At 41.4% G+C, this 22,484-nt stretch overlaps 2 protein-coding genes, 1 long non-coding RNA gene, 2 other non-coding genes and 2 pseudogenes across 6 annotated transcripts in view; 2 read left to right on the forward strand and 5 right to left on the reverse strand.

Annotated features, from left to right (window-relative positions):
- Nucleotides 1-22,484, reverse strand: part of LOC140291582 (NLR family CARD domain-containing protein 3-like) — a 531,700-nt gene that overhangs the window by 62,307 nt on the left and 446,909 nt on the right. The window lies entirely within an intron of this gene.
- Nucleotides 1-22,484, reverse strand: part of LOC140294898 (uncharacterized) — a 131,788-nt gene that overhangs the window by 19,837 nt on the left and 89,467 nt on the right. The window lies entirely within an intron of this gene.
- On the reverse strand, nt 5,818-5,926 carry LOC140294744 (5S ribosomal RNA; annotated as a pseudogene).
- LOC140296452 (5S ribosomal RNA) lies at nt 6,283-6,388 on the forward strand (annotated as a pseudogene).
- LOC140314111 (5S ribosomal RNA) lies at nt 8,244-8,362 on the reverse strand. The gene has a single exon (XR_011917115.1). It is a non-coding gene; the product is annotated as a 5S ribosomal RNA (ribosomal RNA).
- LOC140292749 (uncharacterized) lies at nt 12,076-19,886 on the reverse strand. The gene is made up of 3 exons (XR_011912602.1): nt 19,670-19,886; nt 19,299-19,425; nt 12,076-12,157 (listed from the first exon to the last, which is right to left on the reverse strand). It is a non-coding gene; the product is annotated as an uncharacterized lncRNA (long non-coding RNA).
- Nucleotides 15,414-15,485, forward strand: trnad-guc (transfer RNA aspartic acid (anticodon GUC)). Its single transcript has one exon. It is a non-coding gene; the product is annotated as a tRNA-Asp (tRNA).

The following is a 22,484-nucleotide window of genomic DNA, read 5'->3' on the forward strand; positions in this document are numbered from 1 at the left end:
TGGCAAGCATCCAAGTTACCAGGTAGCTGTTACCTGTAACAGTGCCTGTGGGCAGCTGCTCATGTGGAACGTCCTGTAGTGCACTGCGTCGGCTGCATTCCTGGCTGTGTCAAACAATGTCAATTGAAAAAGACGAGCTTCAGCCTCTGAGTCACAGCAGAGTGATAGAGCCATGTGCCAGCCTTTAAAAACAGACGGCATCCTTTGCTTCCATCCACCAAGTAACTCGCAATTGGAGCCATTTTTTTTCTTGTTAATGCTGTAAATATGCTGTTAGTGTGCAAACCTATGATAGTTGTTGTACTGTATTTAAAAAAAAACAGACTGAAATAATAATAATGAAAAGTTTCTCAGCCTGATAGCTGTTTGTGAAGTTTTGTGCTCGTGCGCTACGTTCACTCACATCCTGTGCATCTCTGGGGGCTAAGCCCCCCCCTGTCCTTAAGACCTAGTGACGCCCCTGACATCAACTCAAATCCTCCTTCCTTTTAAGGGTTAACATGTTGCTGAATAACTTTTATCTTTTGTAGGATCTACTCTTTCATTCTCAATCATTCTAAGAATTTGGTTAGATTTTCATCAGCAGGAGCAGTTCTTTACAGAGTTTTTATGAATGCAGTCCCTGATCTTTAACATCTCCTCTAAACTGACTTTTAGACACTTCAGAGTTTCTTCTCCTGCTGACACCTTAAAAACAGCAGCATCTGTACTGTGGATGTAATGAATAAATATCAACAACAGAAACTAAAGGATTATTTAAAGAATGATTTCAGTCTGAATGTGAAGTCTGACTGAAAGAGCAGCAGAATCCCACACTGCAGGTTCCGATTGGTCCAACTGGATCCTGCAGCACAATGCAGGAAGTGAAAAGACTGAACCACAATGAACACTAAACACCTTCATACATACACTGCATCACAGCTTCATAACGGAAGGTCTGACAGGAAGCTGCTCTTTCTGACTTTAAAGGTGGAGACGACACTTTGATTCCAGGAACTAAAAACATGAAGCAGTTTGTTTGAGAAGGAAACAAACAAACAAAAAACCATCAGCTGATCATCATGTTGATTGATTCCAGTTAATCAATAATCTGATAATCATCTATATTTGTTTTCAAACACAAACTGATCAAAGCTTGCTCTGAAATAAGAAGTGAACATGTTCTCCAACATTACAGAGCAGAAACAAACAGGAAAGTCTGAACTTACAGATTGTTCAGAGCTAAAGAAGGAGAAGAGTCTCTGCTCGACAGACTGAGACGCAGGTGAGCTGCTTCCTGGAACCAGTCAGAGCAGAATCCACCTGTGATGGAGGCAGGACTGATAGAAGCTGTCTGACGAGTGGAGCTAAAACACATCTCCAAGTTACTGAACAACAAAGTCTGAACTTTGTACTGCTGTTCTATCTGAATGATCCAACCTCTAAATTCCACTCATGAACACGTCTGTGCTTTCTGTAGGGCTGTCTCAGGTGTGTTCAGGTGTGACTGATGATTTCTGACTCTCCTTCAGGGGCTGCTAAAGTACACAGAACCTCTTTTTAAGTAGAGGCACGTATACTTTTGTAAAAAATTAACTAAAACACTTTGTCAAAAATAAAAGTTCTGCTTCAACTTAAAAAGTACAGGTTCTGAAATGTACCTTTTTGGTCTAAAAGTACAAAGTAACCTGTTTTAAGGGAAATTTCAACAGCTCTGTGAATGCAAAGCTAACTGAACCTCACATCATCACCTTTATTCAACCAGGAAGTCTCACTGAGATCAGAGAGCTAATGCAAGAATGTCCAGATCATCATCTGATCTGAGGAATCTTATATCTCTGTGATTTTAAACTGGATGAAGAAGGAATTACTGAAGATAATCTACACTGTCAACACATTTGCCAAGAATCCTTCTTCCAGCCGACAGCTTCAAACAGTTAAACACAGTGATGGGTGAGGACTAACTTCCTGCTCTGAATCTGCTGTGAGCAGAGTTCACTTTCATCCATGTCATTAGTTTCTGACTCTTCTTGTCACAGACGCCACGCTCAGTCTCTTAGTCTCTGTCTAATTATTTTGTCGTTATGTCTGTCACCGGCCGATGGAAACACCACCCATTACTGTCCCATCCATGTAGGCTGAAAGCAGTCCTAATGTTGGGAAGACTCATCAGTGGGTTCTGGTTGTTAACAGACTTAGACTTAGACTTCCTTTATTGTCATTGCACAAAAAACACAAGGTGAATCTTGACAACGAAATGTCGTTACTTGGCTACCAGTGTAACAGAGCTAGACCTTATTCCTATACAATAATATGTTTTCTATAACTAAGAGCTAAGAGCTAACTATATGCAGGGTAAATAAGTATATATATATTCATGTATATTGCACTAAGTTATTGATATATTGCACTAATTGTCAAAAGAAACATTAAAAATTGCACTGAGTTATTGCAAAGAGAAACATTAAATATTGCACTATAACAATTGCACTTAAGAGAACTAGAAAAGAATTTCACAGTCAGAGTAAAGTAAGTGCCAAGGAGTCCCCAGGTTCATGTTGAAGACAAAACTAGACTAACTAAGGTGCGTGTATTGTCCATGTCCATGGGGGGTGGTTTTTGTAGTGTCTGTGTGTGTGTTTAGGGGTGGAGGAGTGTTATGTGGCGTTAAGCAGTCTGATGGCCAGGGGGAAGAAACTGTTCAGTAGTCTGGTCGTTCTGCAGGAGATGCTGCGGAACCTTCTGCCGGACGCCAGGGGGGAAAACAGTCCATGGTTGGGGTGGGTGGGGTCGGAGAGGATCTGGTGAGCCCGGGATAGGCAGCGTCTGTCCGCGATGTTCTTGATGCAGGGGAGCGGAGCCCCCGTGATCTTCTCCCCTGTCCTCACCACCCTCTGTAGAGACTTCCAGTCAGAGGCCCTGCAGCTCCCAGACCAGATGGAGATGTAGCTGGTCAGCAGGCTCTCGATGGTCCCTCTGTAGAAGGTCTGAAGGATGGGGGGCGGGAGGGATGCTCTCTTCATCCGACGCAGGAAGTGCAGGCGCTGCTGGCCCTTCTTCATCAGTGAGGAGATGTGGGGTGACCAGCTGAGGTTGTCAGTGATGTGCACCCCCAGGAACTTGGTGCTGCTGACGACCTCCACAGCTGAGTCGTTGATAAGAAGGGGTGTGTGGGTGGGTCTAGATTTCCTGAAGTCAACGATAATTTCCTTGGTCTTGTTGACATTCAGGATCAGGTTGTTCCCTCTGCACCAGTCCACCACATAGATGAGGAGACAGTTCAGTGTGTGAGGATAAAAGCAGAGGAGAACCTGGGACATCTGAGCAGATCTGGGATCAGCACCTTGGATATCAGCAGGGATTCTTAGGAAGGAAGGAAATGGGATGAATCTGCAGACTGCAGGAAGATCTGTTAACAGTCTGCAGACTAATGTGAGACAATAATATTTCTGTGTTCTGCTTAGCTTCCGAGATCGGACGAGATCGGGCGTGTTCAGGGTGGTATGGCCGTAAGCGAGAGAATCTGTCACAAATCAGCTTTTTATAGATGCTGAACCAACATCTATTACTGTGTTCTGACTTCTAGAATATAATGTAACTGTTTAAAAATGAGCAATTTGTGATGATTTCATCTAACTAAGTAGCCTCGGTCTCTCTGTGTGACGCTGAACACAAAACTACACACAGGGAACAGAAGAGGTCGACAGACACTAAGTTATCTGAGAGTCTCACTTTCAGCTGCAGAGAACCAACACGAGAGAGAAGAACATGTGCACGATCAGCATCAGCCTCTCAAGCCAATTAGGTGAAAAACTAAAAGAAACATATGGTTCAAGCAGCTATATAATAGATATTTGTTACGGTGACTTTTGCTTACAGCCACACCACCCTGAACATCCCGATCTCGAAAGCTAAGCAGGGGGCCTGGTTAGTATTTGGATGGGAGACCGGCTGGGAATAACAGGTGCTGTAAGCTTTTTCTCTTCTCTCTACAACCTGCAGGGGGCGCTGACACACTTCACATCCACAATCAAATCAATTCACCAGAAAGCTTCTTTTTTTAAACAAATTCTCTAGAAACTGGAAGTGATCAATGCTGGATGATCACTGGAATCACACAGTCTTAAAGTGGAGCTTCTTCTTCTCATGTTTCTATGCAGCTGAACACTCACATCATGATGATGACTGACGTGTGTAGAAATCCTGCTCTTCAGCACATTTCATTTCACATCCAACGAGGTTTAAAGTTCCCATTTTTCAGCTTTGATGCTGCTTCCACATCTCTTATTGTCTTTAATGCAGCTTCAGCTGTTATTTGATGTCTTTTGTTGAAACATGTGATCACCTCATGACACATCAGGAAGTTGATCAGCTTCAGCTGCTGCTGATTTGTTGGCAGACGCCTCAGTTTCTCTTTGGCTCTCAGTTTGCTGGTTCCTGGATTTCCTGGATCTGTTGACATGTCCCAGGTACTTGTTGTGTTTGATCCTCATACATTTAACTTTGTCCTTAGAAAGGATGAGTTCCAAAAAGGGAAACAGGGACTGCTTTTGCATTTGACACAGCCTATATCATGCCAATGTTCATTTGGGGCTGCAGTTTTTGCTTTAGTTTCAGACTTGTTATTAGACTGGAATGTTGAGGAGTTTCTGTGACAGATAGGCTCCACTCCCCCTGAAACCATGAATTAAAGAAAGTGGAAGGATGGAAAGTTTTGGGGACATTTATTCATTCATTCCACTTCAGCATTTCTGTTTCAGGGAAGATTCCAACTTTAATGACATTTTTTTTAAAATCAGATTTAATGTGAAGTTATCCTGAAGAAAATTAATATGACCACTTACAAAACAATAATGGACTTTTAAATCAGTTTTTCAAAGAGGTAAGTTATGGTTGAAATTTCTTATGGCTTTGATTTAGATTCAATTTGATGGTCAGTTCACCCCCAGATGGTGCAACTTAACCCCTGACCCGGATCAGCTTAACCCTAACCTGGGGCAAACAGGAAGCCTTTAGCTTATAATTCACTTAAAAAAGCTGATTATGAACTTCTTTCAATTTGATTAGTGTTGATTTTGAGTCAGGTGACAGTGGTGTAGATCCTTTACAAGCACTGATGCCACACTGAGAAATATTCAACTCCCAGTAAAAGTTCTGAATCTAAAACCTCACTCAGGCAAAAGAATCAAAGTGTCATCAGCAACATTTACTAACACTTCCACCAGTAAAAGTATTTATTCTGCAGAGCAGCTCTCAGTGTTTGCTGTTAGATATAAAGTTGCCTGTTTGACAGTTTAAAGTGGCTGCACGTGCACTTTTTCTATCTGGCCTCAGTAAATCTCTGTAATTTATTCATTTGTGTTTGTAAAACAATGGAAACTTTATTTCTGAGCCCACATCAGTGGGTTCTGGTTGTTAACACGTAGATGAGGAGACAGTTCAGTGTGTGAGGATAAAAGCAGAGGAGAACCTGGGACATCTGAGCAGATCTGGGATCAGCACCTTGGATATCAGCAGGGATTCTTAGGAAGGAAGGAAATGGGATGAACCTGCAGACTGCAGGAAGATCTGTTAACAGTCTGCAGACTAATGTGAGACAATAATATCTGTGTGTGTTTGGTATCCAGAAGAATTCAGACAGATGAAGTCACTGTGAGCTGAGCAGTGCTGGAAGATGATATGACAGAGTGACCTAAATGAGGTTTATGTGTGCGCTCATTTCCAGTGTTTGACAAAGATTGAAAAGTGAATTTATTTGAGTGATTTCCTTCCTGATGTGAAGTATGTCATGAAGCTGTCCGTGTTGAGTGAGCAGCAGCGCCTCCTGCAGGTGTAAAAAGCTTACAGCACCTGGTATTCCCAGGCGGTCTCCCATCCAAGTACTAACCAGGCCCGACCCTGCTTAGCTTCCGAGATCGGGCGTGTTCAGGGTGGTATGGCCGTAAGCGAGAGAATCAGTGACAAATCAGCTTTATATAGATGCTGAAACAACATCTATCACTGTGTTCTGACTTCTAAAATATAATGTAACTGTTTAAAAATGAGCAATTTGTGATGATTTCATCTAACTAAGCAGCCTCGGTCTCTCTGTGTGACGCTGAACACAAAACTACACACAGGGAACAGAAGAGGTCGACAGACACAAAGTTATCTGAGAGTCTCACTTTCAGCTGCAGAGAACCAACACGAGAGAGAAGAACATGTGCACGATCAGCATCAGCCTCTCAAGCCAATTAGGTGAAAAACTAAAAGAAACATATGGTTCAAGCAGCTATATAATAGATATTTGTTACGGTGACTTTTGCTTACGGCCACACCACCCTGAACACGCCCGATCTCGAAAGCTAAGCAGGGGGCCTGGTTAGTATTTGGATGGGAGACCGCCTGGGAATACCAGGTGCTGTAAGCTTTTTCTCTACAACCTGCAGGGGGCGCTGACACACTTCACATCCACAATCAAATCAATTCACCAGAAAGCTTCTTTTTTTAAACAAATTCTCTAGAAACTGGAAGTGATCAATGCTGGATCATCACTGGAATCACACAGTCTTAAAGTGGAGCTTCTTCGTCTTATGTTTCTATGCAGCTGAACACTCACATCATGATGATGACTGACGTGTGTAGAAATCCTGCTCTTCAGCACATTTCATTTCTCATCCAACAAGGTTTAAAGTTCCCATTTTTCAGCTTTGATGCTGCTTCCACATCTCTTATTGTCTTTAATGCAGCTTCAGCTGTTATTTGATGTCTTTTGTTGAAACATGTGATCACCTCATGACACATCAGGAAGTTGATCAGCTTCAGCTGCTGCTGATTTGTTGGCAGACGCCTCAGTTTCTCTTTGGCTCTCAGTTTGCTGGTTCCTGGATTTCCTGGATCTGTTGACATGTCCCAGGTACTTGTTGTGTTTGATCCTCATACATTTAACTTTGTCCTTAGAAAGGATGAGTTCCAAAAAGGGAAACAGGGACTGCTTTTGCATTTGACACAGCCTATATCATGCCAATGTTCATTTGGGGCTGCAGTTTTTGCTTTAGTTTCAGACTTGTTATTAGACTGGAATGTTGAGGAGTTTCTGTGACAGATAGGCTCCACTCCCCCTGAAACCATGAATTAAAGAAAGTGGAAGGATGGAAAGTTTTGGGGACATTTATTCATTCATTCCACTTCAGCATTTCTGTTTCAGGGAAGATTCCAACTTTAATGACATTTTTTTTTAAATCAGATTTAATGTGAAGTTATCCTGAAGAAAATGAATATGACCACTTACAAAACAATAATGGACTTTTAAATCAGTTTTTCAAAGAGGTAAGTTATGGTTGAAATTTCTTATGGCTTTGATTTAGATTCAGTTTGATGGTCAGTTCACCCCCAGACGATGCAACTTGCCCCCTGACCCGGATCAGCTTAGCCCTAACCTGGGGCAAACAGGAAGCCTTTTGCTTATAATTCACTTATAAAAGCTGATTATGAACTTCTTTCAATTTGATTAGTGTTGATTTTGAGTCAGGTGACAGTGGTGTAGATCCTTTACAAGCACTGATTCCACACTGAGAAATATTCAACTCCCAGTAAAAGTTCTGAATCTAAAACCTCACTCAGGCAAAAGAATCAAAGTGTCATCAGCAACATTTACTAACACTTCCACCAGTAAAAGTATTTATTCTGCAGAGCAGCTCTCAGTGTTTGCTGTTAGATATAAAGTTGCCTGTTTGACAGTTTAAAGTGGCTGCACGTGCACTTTTTCTATCTGGCCTCAGTAAATCTCTGTAATTTATTCATTTGTGTTTGGAAAACATTGGAAACTTTATTTCTGAGCCCACATCAGTGGGTTCTGGTTGTTAACACGTAGATGAGGAGACAGTTCAGTGTGTGAGGATAAAAGCAGAGGAGAACCTGGGACATCTGAGCAGATCTGGGATCAGCACCTTGGATATCAGCAGGGATTCTTAGGAAGGAAGGAAATGGGATGAATCTGCAGACTGCAGGAAGATCTGTTAACAGTCTGCAGACTAATGTGAGACAATAATATTTGTGTGTGTTTGGTATCCAGAAGAATTGAGACAGATGAAGTCACTGTGAGCTGAGCAGTGCTGGAAGATGATATGACAGAGTGACCTAAATGAGGTTTGTGTGTGCGCTCATTTCCAGTCTTTGACAAAGATTGAAAAGTGAATTTATTTGAGTGATTTCCTTCCTGATGTGAAGTATGTCATGAAGCTGTCCGTGTTGAGTGAGCAGCAGCGCCTCCTGCAGGTGTAAAAGGCTTACAGCACCTGGTATTCCCAGGCGGTCTCCCATCCAAGTACTAACCAGGCCCGACCCTGCTTAGCTTCCGAGATCGGACGAGATCGGGCGTGTTCAGGGTGGTATGGCCGTAAACAAGAGAATCAGTGACAAATCAGCTCTTTATAGATGCTGCAACAACATCTATTACTGTGTTCTGACTTCTAAGATATAATGTAACTGTTTAAAAATGAGCAATTTGTGATGATTTCATCTAACTAAGCAGCCTCTGTCTCTCTGTGTGACGCTGAACACAAAACTACACACAGGGAACAGAAGAGGTCGACAGACACTAAGTTATCTGAGAGTCTCACTTTCACTTTCATATGGTTCCATATGATGGTTCTATATAATATATATTTGTTACAGTGACTCAAACAGGCCTAACGTTAGCCTGTTCGGGCCATGGTTAAAGCGAGTTTGGGCGGTTTCCCACCATAGTCCTGTGATTTTCTTAAAACCTTTTTACAGTTCCAAAGCCTAATTACTTTGAAAGTCCCACATTTGAAATGTTGTAGCACGAGTTTTCCGTTTTCACCAAGTTGACAGGATGGCATTTCGGCAGGACTTTCAAATTTGTAACGTGGAAATAACGTTTTTTCAGTGAACGCAGCATGAATGTGTCTGACGCAGAGAGGAGGATAAATGAGCTTCATAATGCACTGGCGCTGTCTTTCCTTGGAGAAATGGTGAAGTTTTTTTTTTTTTAACTTTGAATACAGTGTGGGTGAAGGAAAAATATGTCACGCGAATGAAAGCAACAGTTGTTTATGAGTACATTAAACGTCAGGGCTGCAGCCATAGTTAAATTTCCATGGAGCAGGGAGTCGTTTGCTCCGTGTTCATTTGACTCAGTCTGAGTCTGCAGAGAAGCTGCGGCTGCGCACCGGTCTGTAGCCCCACAGAGTGCAGGGATGAACGGCTCCTCTCCTTGTCCTTCTCCCTCTATGATAAACTGTAAGTCGCGTATAATGGGCCTGTGACCAAAATGAGTGAGAAATCTGCTCATTCTTTATTTTGAAAGGATAAAAAAGGGGAAACCCCTCTGAATCTCCAGGTTTACTGCAGGACCAAACATGTGTTTCAGTGTCAGATGTTGGGAATTTGTTTGACTTGTGTAAATCGCTCAGGAAGCATGACAACAGCCAACCAGCTGGGAAATGCTTGCTATCCAAATCTTGCATCCTTCTCTGGGTTCCCTTGTTCATGTTGTAACTTCTCTTCATTTGAAGGTGACTCAAATATAAACACAGATTATCCCAACATTTCACACAAATGGACTTTAAGAAAATGTGTTCATTGTCAGAGCTTCTTGTGCCATGATAGTTAATTGTTAAAGTCATTTTTTCAGTTCCCTCAAGCACTTAAAACACAGTCGGACTTTGGTCACTTTTTGGGGTCTAAGTTGTTTTCCAATGTGCAATTTTACTGTCAAAAGTATTTTTAAACCTCTGATTTTTTTTTAAAGAAATCTGTCACAATTTAAGTTTTGATTCATGTCTTGTCTCGTCATTTCCTGTTTTATTTTGAAATCACTAACGTCCCTCTCCTTTCAGGTACCTTGCCCTTCCTCCTGTGTCTGCGTCTGATTGTCTTCCCTGATTCCAAAGTGTTTCCAGCTGTTCTCCTTGGCTCCTCTTGTGCTCTAATAGTCTGTGTCTCCCTTGTCTTGTGCCAGTGTGTTGTTTCCACCATGAGCCTCACCCTCGCCTCTTTGTTCCACAGCCACAGCTTCCTTCAGCCTGCAGTCGAGCGTATCCTTTGTTGTAATTTATTCTTTATCCGTAGCTTTAGTTTTATTACGCTCAGTTTCATAGCCTGTTTTTTTTCCTCTGGTTTTTTTGGAGTGATCTTTGTTGTAATCTTTTAATCATCTCTGTTAGCGGAGCTTTTGCTCTCATTAATTGTTTTAGTTTCATAGCCCTCCGTTAGTGGAGTGATTTTGTGTTTTGCTCTTGGAGGATCTTTGCGCCGCCGTTATAGGTGTGCTGATAGATAACTGTTAAGGTTTCATAGTGCCTCTGTTTTTGAGAGAGCTTCTTTTGTTTAAGTCCGCCTCGTTAGGAGAGCTGCGAGTTTCTTATCTTTAATAGCTCTTTGTTTTCCTCCTGGAGTGGAGAGGCTTTTGGTTTGATCATTTTCACAGCTGCACTCTCCTCCTCCATAGTTATTGAGGAGAGTGCTCAGGAGTTTCACAGCCCCTTTCTTTGCTCTGTGAGCAGATCATCAACCTGTTGTTTATATGAATAAACAGTCTTGACTTTGAACTCGACCCTGCATCTGTGTCCTGAGGCCTCGACTAAATCTTGAGACATATTTTTATTTTGTCTAAATTGAAGTTTTAGACTAATCGTCGAGCAAATTGTTGGTCAGGAACATCCCTCGTGGGTCCAACTCGCCTCAGCTGAACTCAGATGGATCGTCCCAAGAAATCTACAGTACATCCAATGTGATAGAAGTACAACCTACAACCCCTGTAGAGCTTCTGTTGCTGCTCTCTGTCACAGCTGTGGATTGTTTCTCCAGTCAGTAACTTGTTTGCTGCTCTGTCAGATAATGCAGCGACACGTGTTTCCTACAGACTGTCACAGACATTTTTGTGCTGTAGCTTTTGAATGCTGCTTTATCGACAGCTTAATTTAACTTAAAGCAGCCCTTTGCTGCTTGTTTCCTCCTCTCTCCCCCTGCTTTTTCTGCCTGTGCTTTTATAAAAGTGCTGCTCTGTTCTGTTAATAAACCCTTTCAGTTTACAGCCTCTGAGGCTGTTTTTACTTCTCAGACCATCCTGAAAAGGATCATGAGGCCGATGCCAGATAGTGAGGATGAGCACAGCAGCCTGGAGGAGACGTGCAGCTCAGGCTTTCTGAGAGACCACACTGAAAATGCTCAGATTGTAAATGTTCTCTCAGAGAAACAGACCTGAACAATGTACATCTCCTAAAGCTGCGTCTGATTCTTCACACTGACTCCATATTTATGAAACCTGGTGGTGGAAAATCTACCCGGTAACATGATGGAAACATTGTTTTATTTTACCGCAGAAAGACCAGTTTCTTTTTACAGGTGAAGCAGAGATTCTTTGATCTTTGGGTAAAGTTGAGAAAGTTCTGATGTTCAGCATCTTATTGGCAGCTTTAAATACTTCTGACTGTGTCTCTGTGGGCTCCTCTCAGGAACTGCACCACCTCCTGAAGCTGTGGACAGGTTGGAGTATACCTCCCCAGCAGCTGTATGCAGGAGTTCCTCCTGAAATGACCACGCCTGTAGCCTCAGCCTGCAGGACCTGCTGAAACTGCCTCTGAAGAGCCAAAGCTAGCAGACATTCAGAGAAAAGCTCCAAGCGTCTGTTAGAAGTACAGACTTTGGCTTTGGAATGATCTGATGTGAATAATGTGAGAAACTGAGCGTCTCTAAGTTGAACATTTCAAAGTTGTAGCAGTTAGTCTGTTCCTCTGTTTCATGCTGCTCATTGAAGGCTGTGGAGCAGTGAGCCATGTTAAGGCTTTACCTCATTAACTGGAAGTGTGTGAGGTTGGTAACAGTTCAGGAGAACTGAGAACAAACATTTCAATCTGAAGTTTTATTTACAAATGTTAAAGTTTGGTTAATAAAGACGATTGAACATGAAGTGTTTGGTGCACTTTTCCATCCAGCAGTGTGTGAACGTTGGTGAACTCGTCCAGTTCTGCTGTGGCTGCATCAGCTGCTGTGGTGCGGCTGCATAGATGTGGAGTGCATCCATGAAGGGAACATCGGGGTCAGGTGACCTGGCCATGTTCTCGCTCAGGTGTCCTTCAAGCTGCACTTGGGCTCCTTCAACTCGGTCCGTTTCACCTCCGAGGTCATCAGAGCCGTGTGGTCCATCCCAGTCAGTCCCACAGTCTGCCTCCACCTGAACACAAATAAAACACCATCACAGTTTTAAGCTTATTCAAGATTTTGTAAGCTGTTGTGCCAATCAAACTTAGAAAATCGGTTCTGCACAAAACCACAAAGTAGCAGTTCTCTACTGGTAGCAGAAATTGCTAGAACCCCGGCATGGTGAACTGCAGAGCAATGTGTTCCCTCGATGCAGATCTTTGAATAATGAATGAAGACGGATGGAAGAGTATAAATGTAGCTTAAGTGTGTTCTTCATCTGATTCATGACATCCAACCATCTTCACACTGTCACATCACTCATTGATCAAAGTGAACAGATGATAGATCAATAACTGCAGCTGGATTGTGTTTGTTCTCTCCATCAGATTCCTGTCAACTCACAATCGACACAAACACAGTGAACAGAAACCTGAAACTGTCTGACAACAACAGGAAGGTGACACGTGTGGAGGAGGTTCAGTCATATCCTGATCATCCAGACAGATTTGATGGCTGTCCTCAGCTGCTGTGTAGAAATGTTCTGACTGGTCGCTGTTACTGGGAGGTCGAGTGGAGAGGAGGAGTTTTTATATCAGTGAGTTACAGAGGAATCAGCAGGAGAGGAGACGGAGACTGTGTGTTTGGAAGGAATGATCAATCCTGGAATGTAGACCTCTGGGACAGTTCACTTCCGAGTGAGAGTCCAACATCCATCTCCTCCTCTGCCTCTAACAGAGCAGCAGTGTATGTGAACCATGCTGCTGGCGTTCTCTCCGTCTACAACATCATCTCTGATCCACTACTGCGCCATCAACATCACATTCACTGAAGAACCTCTGCATCCTGGATTTAAATTCACACTATGTGCCTGGTTCTGTGTTGAGTTTAGAACAAAGACTCTCTTAATGTCTGAGAAATACCCCGTAGAACAGAAAGCTCAGTCTGTACATACATTTACATTTTGTTTCCCTGCAGCTCAGCTGAGACCATTCAGTTGATGTCAGCTGCAGTTAGTTTGCTGCACATGTGACAAACTGTGACATCAGAGAGGAATCACTGAGCTGCAATCAGCCAAGATGAATTTACTTAATGAGCAGAACTTAGGATGATGAATGAAACAGAGCTGGCTCATATTTTCTGATACTTTCTTGGAGCAAAATGACAAACTGAGCCCATTTCATTCTTCTAAGCTGCTGTAAATGTGCTGCAGTAACAAACCTGTTGTTATCTTTTTTTGTTTTATTTCCACCAAGAGAGCAGAAATACGCCTTTCAGAGACCCCCAGGTGGTATTACATGGCCTCTGTCTTTTCAGGGTAAAACAGAATAAATGTTAAACAGGCTTCTCAAGCCCAAGTCTGCGTTTTGACATGGTGAAAAACGTGAACAGGACATCAGACTGTTTCTGGATGACAGCAGAGGAAACAAAGGGACAAAAAGCGACAATCTGACTGTCTACACAACACAAATATGACGTATTATTTAAGCATATCCGTCAGAGCGTTGGGTCTGTTGAAGTGTGCTGCTTTTATATACAGGTAAAGACCTCCAGAACCAAGTCTGAGAACTAAACTCACGTCTCAATCAAATGAAACTGACGACTCAGAAACAAATTCTGACAATTATTTGAATCACATATGAATCAAACCAGTTGATGGAAATCAAATACGTTTGAAGCTCAAAGAAGAGTCCTGTCTTTCTGTCTCCTTTTTTGTCTTTTTTTACATCTTATTATTCATTTAATTTGATCTTTTTTATTTTTCTCTCTCTTTGAAACATGCATTATATTATTAATGTATAAATGCATGCATGTGTGTAGTCATGTGTGTTTGTAAATATTATTTTCATACACTTTCTACTGTTGTTGTGGTTAAAGAACAAATAAAATACAGAATGAATATAATCAGTATTCACACTTTATGTTACTATGTTTATTTCTATTTCCACCACAAATGTACATTTGATTTATTGTGGTTATTAAACCATTTTTATTCCCTCAAAGCCATCATAATCTGCTGTTATTATTTACTGCTATTGTTAAAGATTTCTTATCTATCCAGTTTAGCTTTTACTGCCCTGTCCACAGCTGACAGGTGTGGACCCACATTTGTCCCATTCTTCCATTCTTCCTGCAAACACGTCTTAAGGTGTGCAACAGCACGGGGTGGTGGTTGTTTCAAAGTTCTCCAACCTTCTCTATTGGGCAAGGACTGCAGGCAGGCCAGTCCCGTGCACGCCCAGTTTGTGCAAGAAAAGCACAGCAGTTACAGGTGAGGCAGCTTTATTTAACCAAAACAGTGAGTGCTGTGTCATCAGGAAGTAGATCTCCTCTCTGAAATGCTGAACCAATTCTCTGAAAGTTGTTTCACCTCAATCTAAAAAGGTGTCAGGCCTAAGCAGCACCTTCAGAAGCTGTGGTACTCTGTAACTGACTCATGTGTTTCCATGAACCCAGATACTGTCAACCCTCCTGCCCTGTCAGCAACTCAACTGCAAGTAGAAACAAAAGAGGCAAAGGAAACGACAGTAAAAATCTAACTGCAGGAGCAGCAACCCTCCCTGACATTCGTGCCTTATCCACCTTTTAAAGGTGCAGATAACTGCAGAGGCATGGGAGGATTCCTGCAGGAACCACCAGGGACAAGAAAGTGAAAAACAGAAATAAAAGATCAATTTAAAAGCAAAACTCATGAGCAGGTAGCAGACCAGAGATATGATCCAGCATTAGTTGCACCACTGATAACACATCAAGACAGTAGTGTTGCTCTCTCACTATTTATGTGTCCCTGAAGCAAAATGTCTGACTTCTTGCATCACGCATCTCTCCACACAAGCAAGAGTTTAACAGAAACTTGCCCATCTGGTGTGAACAAACTGATGACCTGCTGATAACCATGATTCAGAGAGAGGAGCTCTTTATGACACCACTGAAAAACACAACACCAACTAAGCTGTAAAAGCAGAGCTCTGGCAGCAGGTTGGGGAGACACTTATATCAGGTATGAATCTCTATGTTCCTCTGAGCTGTACAGAAGCACTCAGCTATGGAGCTTAAAAGTCCGACAAAATCAAAGATATACAAGTGATATGATACTGTTAACTCATAGCTGTTCATGGCTGAATAACAGCTTTGTTTGGTACTTTTTAATTTATTTAATTATTTTTGAATTAATAATATGCTGAATTTATAACACATAACCTCTGTTTGCACTTTATAAATGTGACTTTGCTCACAGCTTGACTTTGTCTGTCAGCGAAAGAGATGAAGAATTTCTGAATTACGTCATCTCCTCGTTAGTATAGTGGTGAGTATCCCCGCCTGTCACGCGGGAGACCGGGGTTCGATTCCCCGACGGGGAGAAGAAAGTATTTTTACAACTAAATGATTGAAGTCTGGAAATATTTGCTCCCCACTTCTTTGCTGATGCCTGACAAAACGTAAACATCATTCCACAATTATGCATCATGTTTGAGAGAGTTCAGAATCACAGGAACAGCTTGAGAAAGTAACTGGATTTCTGGACATGAGATTTCTGGACATTCTACATCTTTTATTGGGTTGAATGAAAATATTTTTATCGCTATTCTCAACTTCTTGTGATTGTTGTAGGTAAAATGACCTGAAAATGTGCATTTTCAATAATGGGGTCCGAATTGTCTGGGTGGGTTCTTTCCTGCACCATTCACTTGTATTTTCATTGTCCTCTTGGTCTCCTTTGTACTTTATGAACTAGTATGTGCTATGAATTCAATCTGAATACAGGCACGGCTCTGTAATCCCCGTTTATCTGCATCACTGGGGAAGGCTGTTCACACAAAGCATTTCTGCTGATTGTCCTGGTGGTGGCCACAGGAAATCTGATGTAATGGACAGAATCAAAGTGGTCACATTAAAACTTTTCTACATTTTGCTGAGTAGGAATATAAAAGTATGTTGTTCATTAAGTGTCAGTGGGCAGTGTCATTTGTGGCCTGCAGCCCTCCAGGTCTCTGCTGCAGGACGACGGCCCTCTGAAGATTCTCAACCACTCAGTGGAGGAGCTCCTACAGATCTACCACAAGGTGGTTGATGACCTGCTGCCATCTGTCTCTATCACAAGATGCAACTCTTTCAGATGAATGGTCTTTACAATTAAAGCTTCGGGAACATTTTAATCAGTGAAGACGGGCTTCTGAATGTTGATGTGTCTTCTGGGACTGGAGTGCATCCTTCCCTTTATGACATTTACATGAACCAAAGCATCTAAAAAATATCTAAGAAATCTATTTGATAGCAAATAATCTGTCTGACACAAATGTGAGTTCAATGGTTAAATATGATCAAATCTGGAAATTATTTCCGACATTTAAGTTTTGATAAATAACTTTTTTTTTTTTCTTTTTAAATCAGTAACAACTTTTGTCTCCACCATCTGCCTGCAAACAAATCCACCAGCAGCTTTTACCAACTGACTGCAAACAACTCCAGCCTCCATCCACCAACAGCTTTACATTCATCATTTAACCCTAACTTTACACCTTTAAACCAATCTTACACACACATACATCCACTGGAAAGTTATCAGTGAGCACGATTTTCCTTCTTTCCTTACAGATCTTAAAGATATCTTTTCTAAATCAACAGTAGATGGACTTTTGATGTTGAAGAGTCCAGGGTACAGTGGGCTCAGTAAAGCATCACAGCAGAGGGATTAGATGAGGTTTGGGTTCAGTAGGAGCAGCTGTCCATCATTAGGAAGCCCGGTGATTTTCTGTGGGACTGTGTGTGAGAATGTGAATGAGGCTCACTGTGAAGCTCTGAGTGGTCAGCAAGACAAGAGAAGCGCCATACAAGTGCAATCCATTCATTGATCAGAGGTTCTGTGTTATATTGCATTCCATCACCAGATGGCGCCACACAGCTGAAAGATCTCAGTGTCAATCCTCACGTCATTTTATAGCCATATAAAACCCGAAAGAGACACAACACAGCAGCTTCCACATGTGGAACATTCTGTGTTTCCTCTTTTGTCTGTAACTGAGGAGCTGCTAAATATCAGTGTTACAGTTCAGTATTTGTAGCACATGCACGTGCAGGTAAACACGTTCATGCACGTATAATAACATGCGCTCACAAATTCACAAACACTTACACACGCATGCACACACACACTCACAACGGCCTACAACCACCACACAGTGAAGCCCCCGGGATGGGTGTCACTGTGGGCCCCTAATGTCTCACCTGGGATGTGAAGGGAGTGACAGAGGTTTGGTCTGAAGGACTCCAGGTTATAACCTCGGTTCTAATACGTCACAGCATATGTGATGAAAATGCCTCACCGACACACGTCAGTGCACATCAGTGAATGAAACACTATATTTTAGAATAAAACAAGAAATGCACAACAGAGTCTTTTTGGATTGTCAAAATGAATGTTGTTGTTACTGTACACAATACACTTACTGTAGCTTAGACAGGAAGTGACAGTGCATAATGCTCCGTTCCAAAATTCACGTCCCAGCAGCGCCACTCCGGACGCTTTGGTGTCATTTCAGCTGGCAGTAACAGCTTAAGCCTTTTCTCACTGTGTGTGATCGTTGTTTTGTTTTTTCTTTGGTCAGCAGCGCAGATGTTTCTAAAGCTGCTGAAAATCAAACGATCATCTGGAGCCATATCTTCTGAATCTAAGTTCCCCTTAATCTGTCCTCATGGAGAGAAGCAAAACATCTGAACTAGCATGATCCCAGGGTGGTTGATAAGTGCCTCAGTAGTGTCCTAAAATGTCTGATGTCCCTCATGTGAACACCTGCCCTCCAACATTTGAACTTCCTTTCCAGAACTCCAAGTTCTAAATATACCAGAGCCAAGTGTGATTCTAAACCCAGGTGCAGCGATATAAAACAGCTGCAGTTTCAAAGATTGGTGTATGGCCTCCTCCACCTCCTGGTTGATTCAGTTGATACTGAAGAAAAGAATCAGTTCAAACTATTATGGATTCTTGCAAATACAGGACAGGATTTTAGAGACGCTGTGTTCAAATGGATGTGTCCAGATGTTGGACTTTTCCTTTCTCAATGTGGAACAATATGCGTGTGAGAGCCATGTAACGTCCTGCTCTCTTAGGGTTTCAACTATATATATATATATATATATGTATATATAGCCCCTGCCCAACAGGATTGAGCAACTTTCTATTGATGTGCTGCGTGGGCGCATAATGTGTGGGAATGGCATCGCTTCCGAGTCACAACCAAAAAAGCCACAGACCGTAATTAAATATTGAAAATCTAAATTTTCCAATTTTTTCCAATTCCAAGTTTTCATCTTGAAACATGCTGTCGGAACACAAATAACAGCTCATTTTTTGTTTTTGAAAATAAAATGATAAATCGGTTGGCCGTCAAATACACGGACCCACGTGACAGTGACACGAAGTATTCAGCTGAAGTCGTCGAGAGATTAACAGAGAACACAAATCAACATTCTGGAATCTGGACTTCAGTTCCATCCAGACTCTGTGGTTGGAACCACAGACCAGAAGAGAGACAGAACAGAAGCCTTCAATCCTGCAGATCATCACAGAATAAGGTCCAACTTTCCAGTGGAGGCATGAAGAAAGCAGTCGTGAGTACCAGAACATACAATTAATGCATTAAAACCGACCTGGACAATAAGATTTTGAGATTTCACAGAAAAAAAGTTTAAAAATGTCATCATGAAACTGAACAAGAGAGCAAAACAGCACACATGATGGTGACTGAGAACAGAGCAATTGATGTCATCTCTGATTTTGTTTGACATCACAATGCAAATGTGTCAAAGGACCCAAAGTTTCTATAAGCCAGATGTTTTAACCCCTTTTTCACAGTTCGTCAGGAGTTTATCTGAAGAAACACGTCCAGTTTTTGAAGCAGATTTAAAAGTCACAGCAAACATTTTTCACATCGCCTCAAAGAACAATGCTTAATTACTATTATTATCTTAAATAGTCATTTTGACAAGCACTTAAAAACAACGCTTACTTACTATCTTAAAAAGTCATTTTGACAAGTGTTTAAAGACAAAGACAAAATGAGTCAAACCAGAACACCATCTACTTGCTCCTGATGGTCGACCACGATTTGCCTGAGGATTTCTACACGTATACCATTACTTTTAGCAGTGACCAAAGTTATGAAGAACCCACCAACCTGTTGGAAAAAGAACAATCCCAGGTCTGTGCTGCAGCTGTGACTCCTCATTCCGAGGATGCTCAGCTTGTACAGGATCATCTCCAGGCCTCCGTAGTATAAGGAATGTTATTGTGGAAAACTGCACCTGCGGTTGAGATTAGTACGACTGTAATTTTGACCATAAGGAATGACATTGGAGGTATTTATGTGAAGCAGTTCATACAGTAATTGTTAAAGCAGCTTTCCATGGACACACTGTACTGATTCAAAAGAAGTCCTGCAATGAAAAGTGTCACCTCTGAAGAAAGGGAAGTTCATGGTGTGTGTATTTAGGAAGCAGCACTTTAAGCATTGAGGTAGTTTTATTAGTAAAGGGTTGAAGCTTCAACCTGTCCGGCGGCTGGCGGAAGCCTGTCCCACCAGTCTTGTCCTGTGGCCCTGACTCCGCTGTCGACCTGCCCATACTGCAAGCTGTTCCGGAGCAGCTCAGCGTAACGACTCCACGGCTGCCACAGAAGACATTTTTCCCAGTTGCAGAACAATACTCGCTGGACTAAGCTACTGAGTTCTTCGGCGACGGACAGGAGTCGAAGCGTGTGTCCAATAATGGAGGGGACGGCTCGCTTCATTTAGCAGACAGTGAGGGGGCGGGGCTTGTTCCAGACTCTCAGCTGCTCTCCCATTGGTCATTATATATGACGTCACAGCTTCTGTTTGACACCTCAGAGTTTATAAAACTCATACAACACGATCAGAACACATTGTCACCATATTAACCTTTATGAGTTTAGGCTTTCTAAAGTAACGGGACACACCCATCAGTCCAATCTCAATGTTTTTCACATCTTTTCATAGTTTCCTGTTTTTGCTTCATAACTCAGATGAAATCAGTCAGTGGAAAAGACAGCAGGCTGTGAGAGAAAGTAAACCCAACCCAACCAAGACTGAAGCTGAGGGATGTATCACTGAAATTACTGAGCACATCATCAAACAGTAGAAGAAGAAGCCCATTTTCACTGATATCAGTATCAGATAGCAGACTTGGAGGTGCTCTTCTTTCCACATCTGACCTTCACTCCTCTGTGTCACGCCTGTGGAACAGCCTTCCTGAAGACCTGAGAGCAGCTGCAAGTGTGGACATTTTTAAAAGCAAGCTTAAGATCCACCTTTTTAGCCTGGCTTTTGGTTAATTTATTCTTAGTTTTATTATATCCTATCCTTTTAGTCATATGCTTTAATTTTCTGTCTGTTTGTGTATTTTGCGTATTTATTGTAGAATTTTAGTTGTTGATGTCTTTGTGATAGTGCAATTTTTTTTATTCTGGTTTGAATTGATCTTTTTTTTAAATTTTATTAACAACTTGTCATTTCTATGTTTATTTATTTATTTCTTATTTTATTATTTCTTATTTTATTTTTTAAATGTTTTTAGTCTTCTATTTATTTATTTGTGTTACTTATTTTTAGCTCCATTCTTTATCTGGTTTTACCCAGTCTCTGGTGTTTCCTCACTGCAACTCGCTGACTACAGCGCTTCAGTTACCTTTGTTCCAGTATATGTGGCGTGTGTATGTGTGTGTATATATATATATATATATATATATATATGTGTGTGTGTGTGTGTGTGTATGTGTGTGCATATGTATGTTGGTGTATAATATGGCCTTGGGTTTCATTTTGTTTTATTTGCTTTTATCTTGTAAAGCACTTTGTGCTACATTTTTCTTGTATGAAAAGTGCGATATAAATAAAGTCTGATTGAATGATTGATTGATTCTCTCCAACCATCTTTGTCCCAACCATTGCATCTGTAGTGTTCAGTACATCTCCAGCATCAGGTCCACTGTGTCCGTTTTGCTCGTCTGGAAACCATCCAGTAAGTCAGGATTCTGCAGGAACTACTGAAAGAGTTTCACGTCCTCCTATAGTTGAACGCTTCTGTGTTTATTAAACTGACATCATGCAGTTTCTCTATTCCCCAACAGAGGGAGACAAATCTCTATCAATGCAGAGTCCCGCTCAGTATTACTGACAAAACTTTAAAAAGCTACTGAGAGGACACATTTAAATCAACACCATACAAAGAAGTTATTTCTATATTTGAACCAGGTTTCCACCTCCTTAAAGTAATCCTAAGAGCTCAAATCCTTTGGCTTAAAAGGCCTCTAGCAAAGAGCGAGATAAGACCAGAGTCAGCCACTCTCGAGATAAAGTGCCTTATGAGCTGCTGAAGCTCTTAAAGTAAATAAGTTTATTTTAGTTTTTCTTTTGGTCAGAGGCTCTGGTGCTCTAGAGCTACACCAACTGTTTCTGAATGTTAGATGCAACACCTTTAAAATCTGTTTTATCTTCATGTAAACAACAGCTAATCTCAACTGTCCTGTAGTTCGTAATGTGTCAGATCTCCATTTATTCCCATCTCTTTTGCTGCATTTTTAAAACTCATTACATTTGTTTTGTTGTTGATATTGAACCACCAAACCAGCCAGCTCAGAAGACACAGTATTAAGCAGCTATCAGAGTGAGTGGAGGATATAAATGAACAAGTGGTTCAATTCCTTACAAGTCAGAACATTCATCTTGAAAATCAGCAAATATCAAACACTCTTGCATGAAAGGATAACAAATCCAAGCCTGCAATTGTTATTAAGTTTGTGAACAAGAAGCACAAGATTGAAGTGTTGAAACAGACAAAAAACTTAAAGGTGCTGGGGTTTTTGTAAATTAATATTTGAGGAAGAAAAAGGCAGAAATAGGTTGAGAGACACTAAGTTTCTTGATATTATTTTGATAGAATACTTTTTATAAATCATATAAAGATGGAGGTAAGCACTCATTTTTAATACTAACTGTGCTTTTATACTTTTTTCATTAATTCGAGGAATTGACATTGAGAGCTAAAGATGAAGAGACAGAACAATACAGAGATGGAAATGTAAAGTGGGTCTAACGGGAAACTTTTTCTAGAAACATGTTTTACAGTTGAACAGTTTCACAGCTGTGTAAAGTCCATCAGTCATCCAGATGTTATCATTTCCCCTCCATAGTTAAACAGAGTTAAACTTTAAACTGAACTGGTTAGGATGTTCATTTCCGGCAAAACGCCTCTCTGGGTGTGTCTTTCAAAGTTTAGTTTCACTTTCCACTAAACCTCCAGCTTTTTGTGACGCAGATTATTTGCTCCGTGAAATTCTCCGTCTGAAG

This window comes from Leuresthes tenuis, unplaced genomic scaffold (genome assembly GCF_036924035.1).
Source record: "Leuresthes tenuis unplaced genomic scaffold, fLeuTen1.0.hap1 SCAF_1, whole genome shotgun sequence".
NCBI lineage: Eukaryota > Metazoa > Chordata > Actinopteri > Atheriniformes > Atherinopsidae > Leuresthes > Leuresthes tenuis.